Source organism: Leucoraja erinacea, chromosome 3, assembly GCF_028641065.1.
Source record: "Leucoraja erinacea ecotype New England chromosome 3, Leri_hhj_1, whole genome shotgun sequence".
NCBI lineage: Eukaryota > Metazoa > Chordata > Chondrichthyes > Rajiformes > Rajidae > Leucoraja > Leucoraja erinaceus.
The window spans coordinates 26,894,298-26,908,104 of NC_073379.1; positions in this window are offsets into that span (position 1 = coordinate 26,894,298).

Sequence of the window (13,807 nt, forward strand, 5' to 3'; positions counted from 1 at the left end):
ACGCACCTGACCGTACCATAATCAGCCTAAAGTCATGATGGTTAATTATCTGGTGTTCCCTCATACAGAACTGCTTTTTTTTTCCTTACAGCACGTTTCAATTCACCTTTTATGAAATGTTGCAGAGTAGAAAATACATGGGTAAAGTTAGAATTAGTTTCCTCAGAATGGATAATAAGCAGGCTTGGGACTTTAAAGTTCACCAAGATTGCTGTGCAAGACTAGCTTGAAAGAAATACAAGATTGAGTGTCTCCTGACTGCTGAAAGGCTGTTTCCTCACAGTCAGGTTCTGACTGTCTACCCTATCTATGCCTCTCATCATTTTATATACTCTTAACAGTTCTCCCATCAACCTCTGGCATTTCAAAGAAAACAATCCAAGTCTGTCCAATCTCACCCAATAACTAATGTCAACCCAGTCAACATTCTGGTTAATCTCCTCTGCACCCTTTCCCAAGCTTCCACATCCTTCCTGCAATGAGAGAACTAGAAATAGGGTTGCTACGGCGGCGCAGTGGTATAGCTGGTAGAGTTGCTCCCTCACAGTGCCAGAGACCCATGTTCGAACCTGACCTCGGGTACTGTAACAATCACAATCAAAATATTCTTCTTGCGTATGGCGTGCACAGCCTAAAGTTGTAGGAAAAATTGTTGTATTTGATCTTATTTGATTGTGCACGCCGGGTTGATTGCATTCGTTGAAACAGGGCGGACCATGTGAAGGTTGCAATCTCCCACCCCACAATCACAATAATACTCCATTAGTCAAGTATGTTTTGCAACATACGAGGAATTTCATTTGCCAAGTCTTGTCATATAAATAAAAAGCAACAGAACACACAAACTACATTTTAACATAAACATCCACCACAGTGACTCCTCCACATTCCTCACTGTGATGAAAGGCGAAAAAAAGTTAAATCTCATCCCTTAGCTCTCCCGCGGTCGGGGGCCTCGAGCCCTCTGTTGACTCCCATAGCCAGCGGCGTTTTAGACCCTCCACATCCGGGTGATCAGCTCCTGCATCGGGGGGATGTCAGCTTCCCCGCGCTTAGCGATCGAACCCCTTGTCAGGGCTGGTCGAACCTTTCGTGACGTTGGAGCTCCCAACATCCACGGCCTCTCCCGAGACTGCGAGCTAGATGGTAAAGATGTAGCAATCCTAGGCAAGGAATCGACTACGATGTTAAGTCCACACCCCATGGTGGGGCCCAAGGTCAGTCCGAGGAGGCCTCCAGCTCCATCGATGGTAGGCCGCGGAACGACCGGAGAATGCGATCCAAAACTTAATTGCAACTTTGGCAAGGTAAGAGACTGAAAAAAAAGTTTTCTTCAACCCTCTCCTCCTCCCCTCACATAAAACAAACCTGAGAACATTTACAAAAAAATGTTTGAAACGCACTAACATTTTTTTTAAAAGATGTAAAAGCAGACAGACTGTTGGCGGGGCTGCCAATCATTCAGCTCCGCCGAACAGGGAGTTTGTACGTTCTCCCTGTGACCTGTGTGAATTTCCTCCGGGTGTTTCAATTTCCTCCCACATTCCAAAGACGTGCAAGTTTGTAAGTTAATTGCCTTTTGTAAATTGCATCCAGTGTTAGGACAGAACTAGTGTACAGGTGATCGCTAGTCGGCGTGCACTCAGTGGCCAAAGGGCCTGTTTACACGCTGTATCTCTAAACTAAATTGCACGCAATATTCCAAATTTGGCTAACCCAAAGTCGTATGAAGCTGCATCATGACCTCCTGACTCTTATACTCAGTGCCCGACCTTTGAAAGCAAGCATATCATATATTTCATACAATGAATAAAGCATGCCTGGAGAAGTGAGGGCTTCCCCTTATACAACTGGCTTGGAACCCGACCAGCAACACAAGGCATGTTGATGAACAGGCAAGGAGTGAACAGAACTGCACATTGGATTCCCTAACTACCGATCGAAAATGTATACACTGGAGTTGCTCTGTTCAGCTCATTCCAACCATGTATAACAATTCCTGAACAGGTCCGATGTTGTGTACAACAAATCATGATTCAGTTCTCAGGGGAGGCAGGGAAAATTAAACAAGGATTCAATGCAGAACCGACCCGATTATGTCGCTGCAAAGCTTTCCAAAATCACTTGGGGTCCAAACAATCAGAACTCAGTTATTGCTGCTGAAGTAAACTCAAGGAATTACAAACATAAACCAAGTAGAGTTAATTAAATTGTTCAAAATTCTCTGGAGATTCTTTTTCGACTTTTCCATCCAACTGCAAATTTGATTTACCCGAATTTAGAGAACCAAGGGGCAGAAGTCATAGAGTCATAACATGTGGAAACAGGCCCTTCGGCCCAATTTTGCCATAACGACCAACATGTCCCATCTACACTAGTCCTACCTGCCTGCTTCTGGCCCATATCCTCTAAACCTGCCCTATCTGGAAATCTGTCTAAATGTTTCTTAAAAGTTGCAATAGTACCTGCATCTCTACCTGCTCTGGCAACTTGTTTGATCTACCTCTCAACCTTTGTGAAACCAAGGAACTGATTGTGGACTTTGGAAGGGGTAGAATGGGGACCCACGGTCTTGTTTATATCAACGGGTCGATGGTGGAAAGGGTCAAGAACTTCAAATTCCAGGGCGTGCATATTGCCGAAGAGATCTCCTGGTCCCAAAACACTGATGCAATCATAAAGCAAGCGCCTCTAATTCCTGAGAAGATTACGGACAGTTGGTATGTCAAGGAGGACTCTCTCGAACTTCTACAGGTGCACAGTAGTGAGCATGCTGACCGGTTGCATCATGGCTTGGTACGGCAACCTGAGCGTCCAGAAGCAGAAAAGGCTGCAAAATGTTGTAACCACTGCCCAGTCCATCATCGACTCTGACCTCCCCACCATTCAGGGGATCTATCGCAGTCACTGCTTCAAAAAGGCTGCCAGCATCATCAAGGACCCACACCATCCTGGCCACACACTCATCTCTCCGCTGCTATCAGGTAGAAGGTACAGGAGCCTGAAATCTGAACATCTAGGTTCAGGAACAGCTCCTTCCCCACAGCCATCAGACTATTAAACACAACTTCAAACAAACTCTGAACTATAACAGCCTATTGCACTTTATACGTTTATTGATGTGTGTATATATATATATTTTACCGGAGTCACTTGAGTGACTACGTGAAGACCCCGTCCAGCACGCATGCACGACACACATAGCGTCTCACGCAGTGCACAGCGACGGACGGGAGTACGAGCTCTCACGCAACAATTTGAAAACGGACCTTCAGGTAAGCAAATCTTGCTCTGAGGACATGGTGTTTTCGAAACCCTGTTATGCTTCATTTTAAATAGGAACAGAACAGGGGAAAACACCAAGGAAGGTCGTTCCCCGTCGGGCTGCTATGGACCAGGGGGGTTCCAGCAGTGGGGGGCGACCGGTGGCACCTGGACTGCACAACGCTGCGATCCACAGTCACCGACAGCATTCCGAGCCAAGCCCAGTGCCGCTAGCACAGCTCAAGGGAAATATGGCAACCCAACTGCAGCGGGCTGGATGTAAGGCACAACGGAAGTCGGACCGGCCGGTTCACTCAGACGAGCCCGGCATGGTAGACTCACTGCCTGAGAGCGGCTAAAGGTGACCATTTCAAGCCTTATGGAAAGGCTCATGGAGCAAAAGCTCCAGCGAGACTTGCTCCGGGAGAGGGGGCAAGCTCGCCAAGGGAGCACAAAAACTACCGCTCCAGTGCACTAACAGCACTGGCCATCGCATCTCCCTCAACAGAGGGGAGCGTTGGCGACCAGGGCTGGGCTGGTCAAGAAGAGGGGTCACTGGCTGAAGAAAATCGGGAGTATGCTTGAGGTGCAGGACCAGGAAGAGCTGCTGGGTGTGGCGAACCGCTACGTGGCAACACCACGAGCGGAACGGCCGTTACAGCCTAAACTGGCGGCCAGCTTACTACCTGTCCTTCAAACCTCTCCAAGACAGGTAGTCATTGAGGCGTTGGACTTATTCATGCCTCCCCCAAAATTGCATTTGCTCAATCTGCCTGCCATTAAATACCCTGGTACATTGAGCAGGGTATTTAAACACAAAAAACTTAAAATTGCAAAAAATGTAGATACCCCTGACGTCGGCTATCACTTCACATGCTCATTCCATGGACAGGGTTGACATGCCAAAACACCCTGGCTCTACTGTGCAACACAGTATGTGATTGGCAACCTCCAGAAAGAGGTCATAAAACCTGCCCTCAACCTCAAAAATTTGCAGGACTGTGTAGAACGCCAACCTCAGAACCACAGATCCTGCTATTTGGCAAAGAATTACCAAATCAAGCCTGGCTTTGATGAACTTTGCTTCGGACTTTTGGTAGTACCCGACTGGCCTACAGCCATGGTTCCCAGTGATCCTTGAGGTTATTGAAACCCATGACCATTCCCCATGGACCAGATCTACTGATCCACCCTGTATCAGGCGAAAGTCACCCATGCCATGACAGGATAAGCCTACTGGGTTGCAGATTCCAAAAAGACCTTTTGATGGACCTGGGATTGTCAAATAGGACCATGGAGACGATGACAGCATCTCGCCGACTTCCACCAAGAAACAATATCTCTCCAGTATAAGAAAATGGGAAACATACTGCTCGAGAACAGAAACAACCTACTAATCAACCACCATACCTATGTACCGGAGTTCCTGGCCAGCCTTCGCCACGATGAAGGTCTGAACTATAGCACTATCAAATGTGCTAGAAGTTCACTGTCAGCCTATCTAAGACAGGCACCAAGGGAAACAGGCCATAGGTCTCGTCCACTGGTGGCAAATTAATAAGAGGTACCTTCTATTCAAAATCCCTAGACCTAGATATACCAAGGTCTGGGATGTCAGTGTTGTCCTGACATACCTAAGGGTTGGCCACCAGCCAGATTCCTTACTCTGAAAACAGCTACCCTGTATAGGGCCATGCTGATGGCTTAGTCTCAGCATAAGGGTGCAGTCTTTTTACCTACTCAGACTGGACAATATGGTCATAACATCAGACCAAATAACATTCACCATTCAGGAGCTGGTAAAACAGAGTAAACCAGGAACTTCAGGACTCATTATGAAATTTCGGGCGTACCCACCCGACCACCGTTATATGTCATGACTCACCCTCTACAATATACCAACACAACATAAAATTCCCGAGGGAGACGACAAGCGACGATGGGTCAGTCACAAAAAAGCCACTGGGTCAGGGTACCGAGCCAAACCATCTCTAGATGGCTCAAACAGGTATTGGGAGCTGCTGGAGTGGATACCGATATTCACACATCTCACTCCACCAGAGCAGCATCCACGTCGGCAGCTAACAGAATGGACGTGCCATTGGACCTAACCTGGTAACAGCGGGGTAGTCCATGGGAAGAACTTTCAAACATTCTACAACAAGCCATTAAAACCTGTTTCACTTGCAGAGAGAATTTTAGATGCTGCAAAAAATATATAATTTAGCCCGGGGGAGCATTAATTTCTTTGTTAATATTTTCAAATAATACAACAGATTCAGGTTTGATTACGATAAAATACTTCCTCTCTTGGATGCCTTCGGCAGCGAGTGAAGTATGGACTGTTACACGGTTTGAAATCACAGAGCTTTAAAATCTTCACGTAGTCACTCGCGTGACTCCGAAGTAAAATAGTAAGATTAAACGAGAACTTACCAGTTTGAAGTTTGATCTGTATTTTATGAGGAGTTACGATGAGGGATTACGTGCCCTCCACTCCCACCCTCAATTATAGAGATCAACTGGTATCTTAGTTCTTCTTGTCTTTACTTTGTTTATTTCAATTATTGTGTTTTCTGTGATTCCACACCGCTGCTTTGAAGTATGTCGCGCATGCGTGCTGGACGGGGTCTTCACATAATCCCTCATCGTAACTCCTCATAAAATACAGATCAAACTTCAAACTGGTAAGTTCTCGTTTAATCTTACTATTCTATGGTATATGGACACACTGATCTGATCTGTATTTATGACTACAATATCCTGTTGTGCTGCAGCAATGCAAGAATTTTATAAACTCTCTTGACTTGACTTGACTTGTAAAAGTTACCCCTCAGCCCTTGTGCTGGCTCCCCAGTCTAATCCATCCCAAGTTAACAGAATCGTGGAGTAACAGATTCATAGAGTAATACAGAACAGACAGACCCTTCGACCTGACCATTGATCATGGGTCCACACTAGTTCTATGTTATCCCACTTTCACTTCCACTCTCTGTACACGAGGGGCAATTTTACAGAGGCCAATTAACCTGCAAAACCGCACGTCATTGGGATGAGAGGAAACCGGAGCATCCGGAGGAAACCCAAACAGTCCACAGAAAATGTGCAAACTCCACACAGACTGCAGCTGAGGTCAGGATCGAACCCTGCCACTGTCTCTGGCGTTGTGAGGCAGCAGCTCTAGCAGTTGTGCCACTGTCTGGTATTGGCATTTGGTATTGGTGCAGTGAAGCATGCTATCTAGTCAAATCATATTGTACATGAATACCATCACACAAGTACAACAGGTCATGCAAAGAAAAAACATCTAGAGAGCACAATATAGTGTGACAGCATTAGAGTTACAGAGAAAGTGTAAATTAAAAGGGCAGAACAGTGGCGCAGTGGTAGTGTTGCTGCCTTACAGCGCCAGAGACCCGGGTTTGATCCTGACTGCCTCGGTGCTGTCTGTAAGGAGTTTGTACGTTCTCACCTGTGACCACGTGGGTTTTCTTCCAGTGCTCCACTTTCCTCCCACACACCAAATACGTACAGGTTTGTAGGTTAATTGGCTTCTGTACATTGTAAATTGTCCCTAGTGTGTTGGATAGTGTTATTGTATGGGGTGATCTCTGGTCGGTGAGGACTCGGTGAGTGGAAGGACCGGTTTCCGTGCTATATCTCGAAAGTCTAAAGTCTAAATAAAAATGCTCGGTCTGCAATGAGATAGAAACATAGACATAGAAAATAGCAGGAGTAGGCCATTCGGCCCTTCGAGCCACCACCGCCATTCAATATGATCATGGCTGATAAACCAGAATCAGTACCCCGTTCCTGTTCCCATATCCCTTGATTCCCTTAGCCCTAATTGCTAAATTTAACTGTCTCTTGAAAACATCCAGTGAATTGGCCTCCACTGCCTTCTGTGGCAGGGAATTACACAGATTCACAACTCTCTGGGTGAAAAGGTTTTTCCTCATCTCAGTCTTAAATGGCCTCCCCTTTATTCTTAAACTGGGACCCCTGGCTCTGGACTCCCCAAACATCGGGAACAATTTTCCTGCATCTAGCGTGTCCAATCCCTAAAGAATTGTATATGTTTCGTCATGTATACGTACAGGCACATAGATGGACAAGGGCTTGTACGCGGGAGATTGTGTCTCACAAATCTGATTGAGGTTTTTGAAGGTGTGACCATGGACATTTTTGGGCCCAGCTATAGACATTTGCTACATGGATTTTAGCAAGGCATTTGACAAGGTTCCACATGGTAGGCTGCTCTGGAAGGTTTGATCCCATGGGATTCAAGAGGAGATAGCAGAATGGAAGATATGCGGTACAGTGCGAGTGTACAGTGTGACACGTGGAAGAGGTGAGACACAGTGGTGCAGCAGTAGACCTGCTGTTCTGGAGACCAGGTTCGACCCAGACCTTTGATGCTGTCTGTACAGAGTTTGTGCGATCTCCATGACGCGTAGTTTTTTCTCCGGGTCCTCCGGTTTCCTCCTACAAGCCACAGATGTGCAGGTTTGTAGATCAATTGGCTTTGCTAATATTGTAAATCTTCTCTAATGTGTAGGTTAGTATACGGGATGATCGCTGGTCGGCGCGGACTCGGTGTGCTGTATCTCAAAAGTAATATGCCTTGATTTGATTCTGGTGAGATTCAGAATGAGAGCACATATATCAGATGCCCAGTTAGTTAAAAGAAAACCATGTTTTTGCCATGTCTTCAAAAAAAACATCAAAGTCTTTCAATGGAAATTAATTAATTTTCTGGAATGAAATTAAATTGTGATTGTTGCATTGGCAAATGTACTTACTGACAGCGAATTATACAATTAACAATGAGATGTATAATTACTGTTAGGATCATGAAATGCAGTTTAATTTGACCAACATTACCAGTCTTTGGAGAATTTATCCAATTATTCCCACTCCAGTGCTCTCTTTCCCAATCATCCTGCAAATTCTTCCTTATAGAGGAATTAGCCAATTTCCCAATCAACTTTGCTAATGTACTTCCTTCAACTGGAAGGTGATATTTTAAATGATATTTATCTGTTTGTAATGCCGAGTGTAGTCTTAAACACACATACAGTATGCACCATCAATCTCCCATTAGGGAACCTTTCAACAATTTGATAATAAAGACCTCAAACTGGTGTTGTGTAAGAAGGAACGGCAGATGCTGGTTTATACCAAATATAGACACAAAAAGCTGGAGTAACTCAGCAGGACCAAGCAGATCTCTGGAGAGAAGGAATTGGTTGTTCTTTCCAGCCAGTTATAGAGTCATAAAATCATATGGTGTCGCAGCAGTAGAGTTGCTGCCTTACAACAAAATGCAGCGCCGGAGACGGGTGCTGTCTATACGGAGTTTTATGTTCTCCCCGTGACCTGCGCGGGTTTTCGCTGAGATCTTCGGTCTCCTCACACATACCAAAGACATACAAGTTGTAGGTTAATTGGCTTGATAAATGTAAAAAATGTCCAGTATAACATTTTCCAACTTCCAGTATAGTCCCTGGTGGACTCTTCGGAAGGTACAAGGTTCAAGGTACAAGGTACAGAGTGGAAACAGGCCCTTCAGACCAACTTACTCACACCGACCATCATGCCCCATCTATACTACACCCACCCACCTGCATTTGGCCCATATACCTCTAAACCTATCGTATCCATGTACCTAAATCAGACACAAAGTGCTAGAGTCACTCAATGGATTAGGCAGCTTCTCTGGAGAAAAAGGATGGGTGACGTTTCGTGTCAGAACCCTTCTTCAGACTGAAAGTACTGGGGAGGGTTATGGAGGTAAGAAAAGGCCAGAACAACGCAGGGCAACAGGTGACCAAGCAAGGGTGGAGCCCACAATGGCCCATTGTTGGCTGGATAAGAGGTGATAACAAAGGGATACATGGATGCGAATAGTGGAACTATTACGACAACTAGAGTGGGGGAGGGAGGGAATGCACAGGTTAATTGAAATTAGAGAAATCAATGTTCTCACCGCTGGGTTTTAAGCTGCCATATACCTGTCCAAATGTTTTTTATAACATTAATTTTAACCCAGTTCGTTTAAACCCAGTTTTACTGGCTCTCTGGCAATATTAGTCCCATTTTTGGCCCATATACCTTTTCCTATCCATATACCTGTCCCAATGTCTTTTAAATGCCTGTCTCAACTATTCCTTCTGGTTCTCGTTCCATATACCCACCATACACTGAGTGAAAAACGTGCCCATCAGTTTCTTATTAAATCTATTAAAGTTGCTTCAGTTTCCTCCCACATCCCAAAGACATGCATATTTTTAGGTTAATTGGCTCTCTGCAATTGTCCCTGTAGGGGATGGATGCCAAAAGTGGGATAACCTTTGTAAAATGTGTAGGATGGAATAAGTGTGTGGGTGATTGGTGGTCAGCACGGGCTCAGTTGGCCGAAGGGCCTGTTTCCACGCTGTATCTCTAAACTAAACTGAAGCCTTTATTTTACTGACCAGTTGTACTTGAGGTATAGGCCTCTATGGCCAAATTAACACACTAGCATTTAAAATAATTCAAACTTGAAAGGTACAAGATGGTGTCTAAAATGTGGCAACTCTTGTGTTGTGACTCAGTGTGGCCTACTGCCTTACACTCTTATACTTAGTACTATTATGTCTAAACTGAGTTGTAGTACCACTGAGAATTTCAATTCAGACACACACGCCAGGGAATACACCCTACAAACAGCGTTCCTAATTGATGTCAGGAGAAATCACGCTCTGTCTCAGCAGATAAATTGGACATAAGTTTGGTGCAATTGTCAGGTTGTTATAGCTGCCAATTGAGTAATCCTTATCCATCCGTGTGTTTGCAAAGAAATAACGTATCGACTTAAAGATGTCAGATGAGCTTTGCTAAACTGTGTGGCGAGCAGAAATTGCAATCCCGCTGTTCTAATCCGGCCTGCAGTTTGTCACCTACTTGTCCATTGTGAGCACATTGATTATGTACTGTTATTCGCCTGGTGTTGTCCGCTACAAGGCACCTGATGTTAAACTCTCCTATCGATTTGTCCCATGCTTCTGGTTGTGTTTAACTCATTAATTCCCCGTGGCATCCGCAGCCCTTCAGAACATCGTCACATGCGGACTGATCAATCGCTCACGGCAGAAAGCTTGACTGACAGCGATAAAGAATGGGCAGCAGAGTTTCCTTTATCATACTCATAGAAACATAGACATAGAAACATAGAAAATAGGTGCAGGAGTAGGCCATTCGGCCCTTCGAGTCTGCACCGCCATTCGATATGATCATGGCTGATCATATCGAACTCAGTATCCCATCCTTCTCTCCATACCCACTGATCCCTTTAGCCACAAGGGCCACATCTATCTCACACCTAACTTTCCAAGGGTTTTCTGCTCCTTTTCAACCCACTCCCTGGATGTAATAGAAGTTCTAGATACACCGAACTGCAGCTGCTGGTTTACAAAATCAGACACAAAGCACTGGAGTAACTCAGCAGGTCAGGCAGCATCTCTGGGGAAACTGACCAGGCAAAGTTTCGAGTTGGAACCCTTCTTCAGACTGAAAGTAGATGGGGGGGGGGGGGGGGTTAACTGGAAGTAGGAAAGTGCCAGAACAAATCAGGGTCAGCAACAGATGACCAAGGGAGGGTGGAGCCATAATGGCCCATTGTTGGCTGGGGAAGAGATGATATAACATAGAACAAGTGTACGGGTGATTCTTGCCGTGGACTCGGACTCTCTGGAGGGCATGGATAGGTGATATTTCAGGTTGGGACTCTCCATTAGACATGTGAACAAGGAACCCAATCCGAAAAGTCACATATTCATGTCCTCCAGAGATGTTGCCGGTCCCGCTGAGTTACTCCAGCACTTTGTGAACGTACAAACTCTGTACAGACAGCAACCATAGTCAGGATCAAACCCGGGTATCTGGCGCTGTATGTCAGCAGCTCTACCACTGCGTCACCGTGCCACCCTAACCTCTCACCTTTCCAGACTGAGGTTCCCACCTGCTTCAATGGGGCATTGATCGTATTGGGGCCCATGAACAGTAGGTGACCTGCATTAATGATTGCGTTAATGGTAGGGGGATTCTAAAACTAGAGGGTATTGATTTAAGTTGACAGACGAAAGATTCAAAGGAGAACCTGAGGGGCACGTTTTTCACCCAGAGGGCAGTGGGGCGTATGGAGTGAGCTGCCAGAGGATGTGGGAGAGGAGGATTACATTTCAATGGTTAAGCATTTGGATAGGCTGATGGGTAGGAATGGTTTAGAGGCAATGAAACTAGTTCAGGTAGACAACTGGAATCCCCTCCCTAAACTTTTCTTCCTCTCCACTTATCTTTAAAATGCACTTTTGAAAATATAGTCCGTCGTAACAGCAATTCTTGACCTGGCCAAGCTGGCCAAGTCACGACGCCAGGCCAAAGAGGGCTTTGATCGAGCCGGATGCTTGCCACTTTTAGGAAGGGACTAGGCGCTGTCCATGGGCGACCCGAGGGATTTCCAGGACCGATGGTCACCGTGGGGGGTGGAATGTATCCTGAACATTGTATTGTATTGTTTTGTATTGCGCATATCATTTTTGTAAATAATTGATTTAAATTATTTTGGGTCAAATAAATAAATAAATAACCAGATGGATAAAGCGGCTCTACTGCAGTGCCACTGTGCTACCACAAACCTACAAAAGTCAATATATTTTTTCCCAGAATGGAAATGTCAAAGACTAGCGGGCATAGCTTCAAGGTGATCGTGGCAAAGTTTAAAGGTGGTGTGCAGGGTAAGTTTTGACACAGAAAGTGGAGGGTGCTTGGAATGTGCTGGGAAGGGTGGTGGTTAAGGCACATGTTATAGTGGCATTTAAAAGGCTTTAATATAGGCACCTGTGGAAATACAGGGAATGGAGGGGTATGGATCACACGCAGGCAGAGGAGATTAAAGCACCTGTCCCACTTGGCCGTCATTTGCGCCTCATTAACGCGTCATATGTAAAATAGGTCGCCGCGTCGTGACGCGTGGGGTGACGCACGCATTGCACATGGTGAGGCATGGAATCGCATGCAATGGCACACAGTATCGCGCGGCGCTCCAGGATTTCGTAGTGTAACAAAATCCTCGCGCGCTACCTGCGTGACGTATCGCGTACGCACGCTAACACATTGGCGTGGCACGCTGGCGTCCCGACGTCTCACGTGTATCGTAATGTGATGTCCGTAACCATGCGGCACCGCGTGCCGCAGGGTATTCTAATGACGTCACGCGACGGCTCGACCTGTTTTACATATGAGGCAAAAATGACGGCCAAGTGGGACAGGCCCTTAACTTATCTTGTTCTGTACAGACATTACGGGCCAAAGAGCTTGTTCCTGTGCTCTAGTATTCTATGCACTGTCTTCTATAACAGTAAGATCTTCAAAAGTATTTCTGCATCTCACATGCCCTTGGGCAAATGTCCTGAGGTTGTAAAAAGCAATGTCAAAGAATGCAAGTCTACTATTTGCAATCAATAATACCACCTAATATCACAGCTACTGCACAAATTATAGGAAGCATGTTGTCAGGTATATCTTACAATTTAACAGAAAGGGCCAGATTGAAAACCTACACTGTTTAATGAGTGGACAAGGCACTGCTCAGCCAAATCCCTTGATCTATCACATCTGTTGGAACTGGGTTCACTAGAACCACTCTCCCCATTGCACGAAACACGGTGGAGTTTGATTAAAAAAAAGCTGTCCTTTCATTCTTTATTGCTGTCATTCAAACTGACACAAAGTGATTCATCAGTCTACAGCCAACTGTGGAGATGTTTGGAAAGGAATCAGGACACCACCATGAATTACCGTTAAACACCGTCAGATAAATCAATATAAAATTCAATACCAGGTGCTTTGTAGGAGGTGACATGACAAGATTAACAGTGCAAAACTGATATATTTACAATAGATTTACAGAGTTAGGGAATCACAGAGTTGTACAGCTTAGAAACAGGCCCTTCAGCCCACCATGCCTATGCCAACCACCAACCTTATACCTTGCACTAAATGCTGTACCTTTTATCCTTCATCTGTGCAATGTGGACAACTTGATTGTATTTATAGTCTTTTCTTTGACTGGATAGCACACTTAGAAAAGTTTTTTCACTGTACCTAAACAAAAATTTGTACTGCCTATACAAATCCCACTTGCTTGCATTCATTCCATATCCCGCTATGCCCTCTTATTAAAACACTTTTCCAGCTTCCACCCACCCTTCCCCCTGACCCAAAACATCGCCCATTCTTTCTTTCCAGAAATGCTGCCTGTCCCTATGAGCTACACCAACATTTTGTGTCTATATTCGCTGTAAACCAGCATCTGCATGTTCCTTCCTACACATAGATGCATTCCATTTCAGGGTGGGACCCTTCTTCAGGTCCCGACCCAAAACACTATCTGTCTATGTTCTCCAGAGATGCTGCCTGACCCGCTGAGTTACTCCAGCATTTTGCGTCTTCTGTTGTAAACAAGCGTCTGCAGTTCCTTGAGGGAACATTTCAGAGCTCA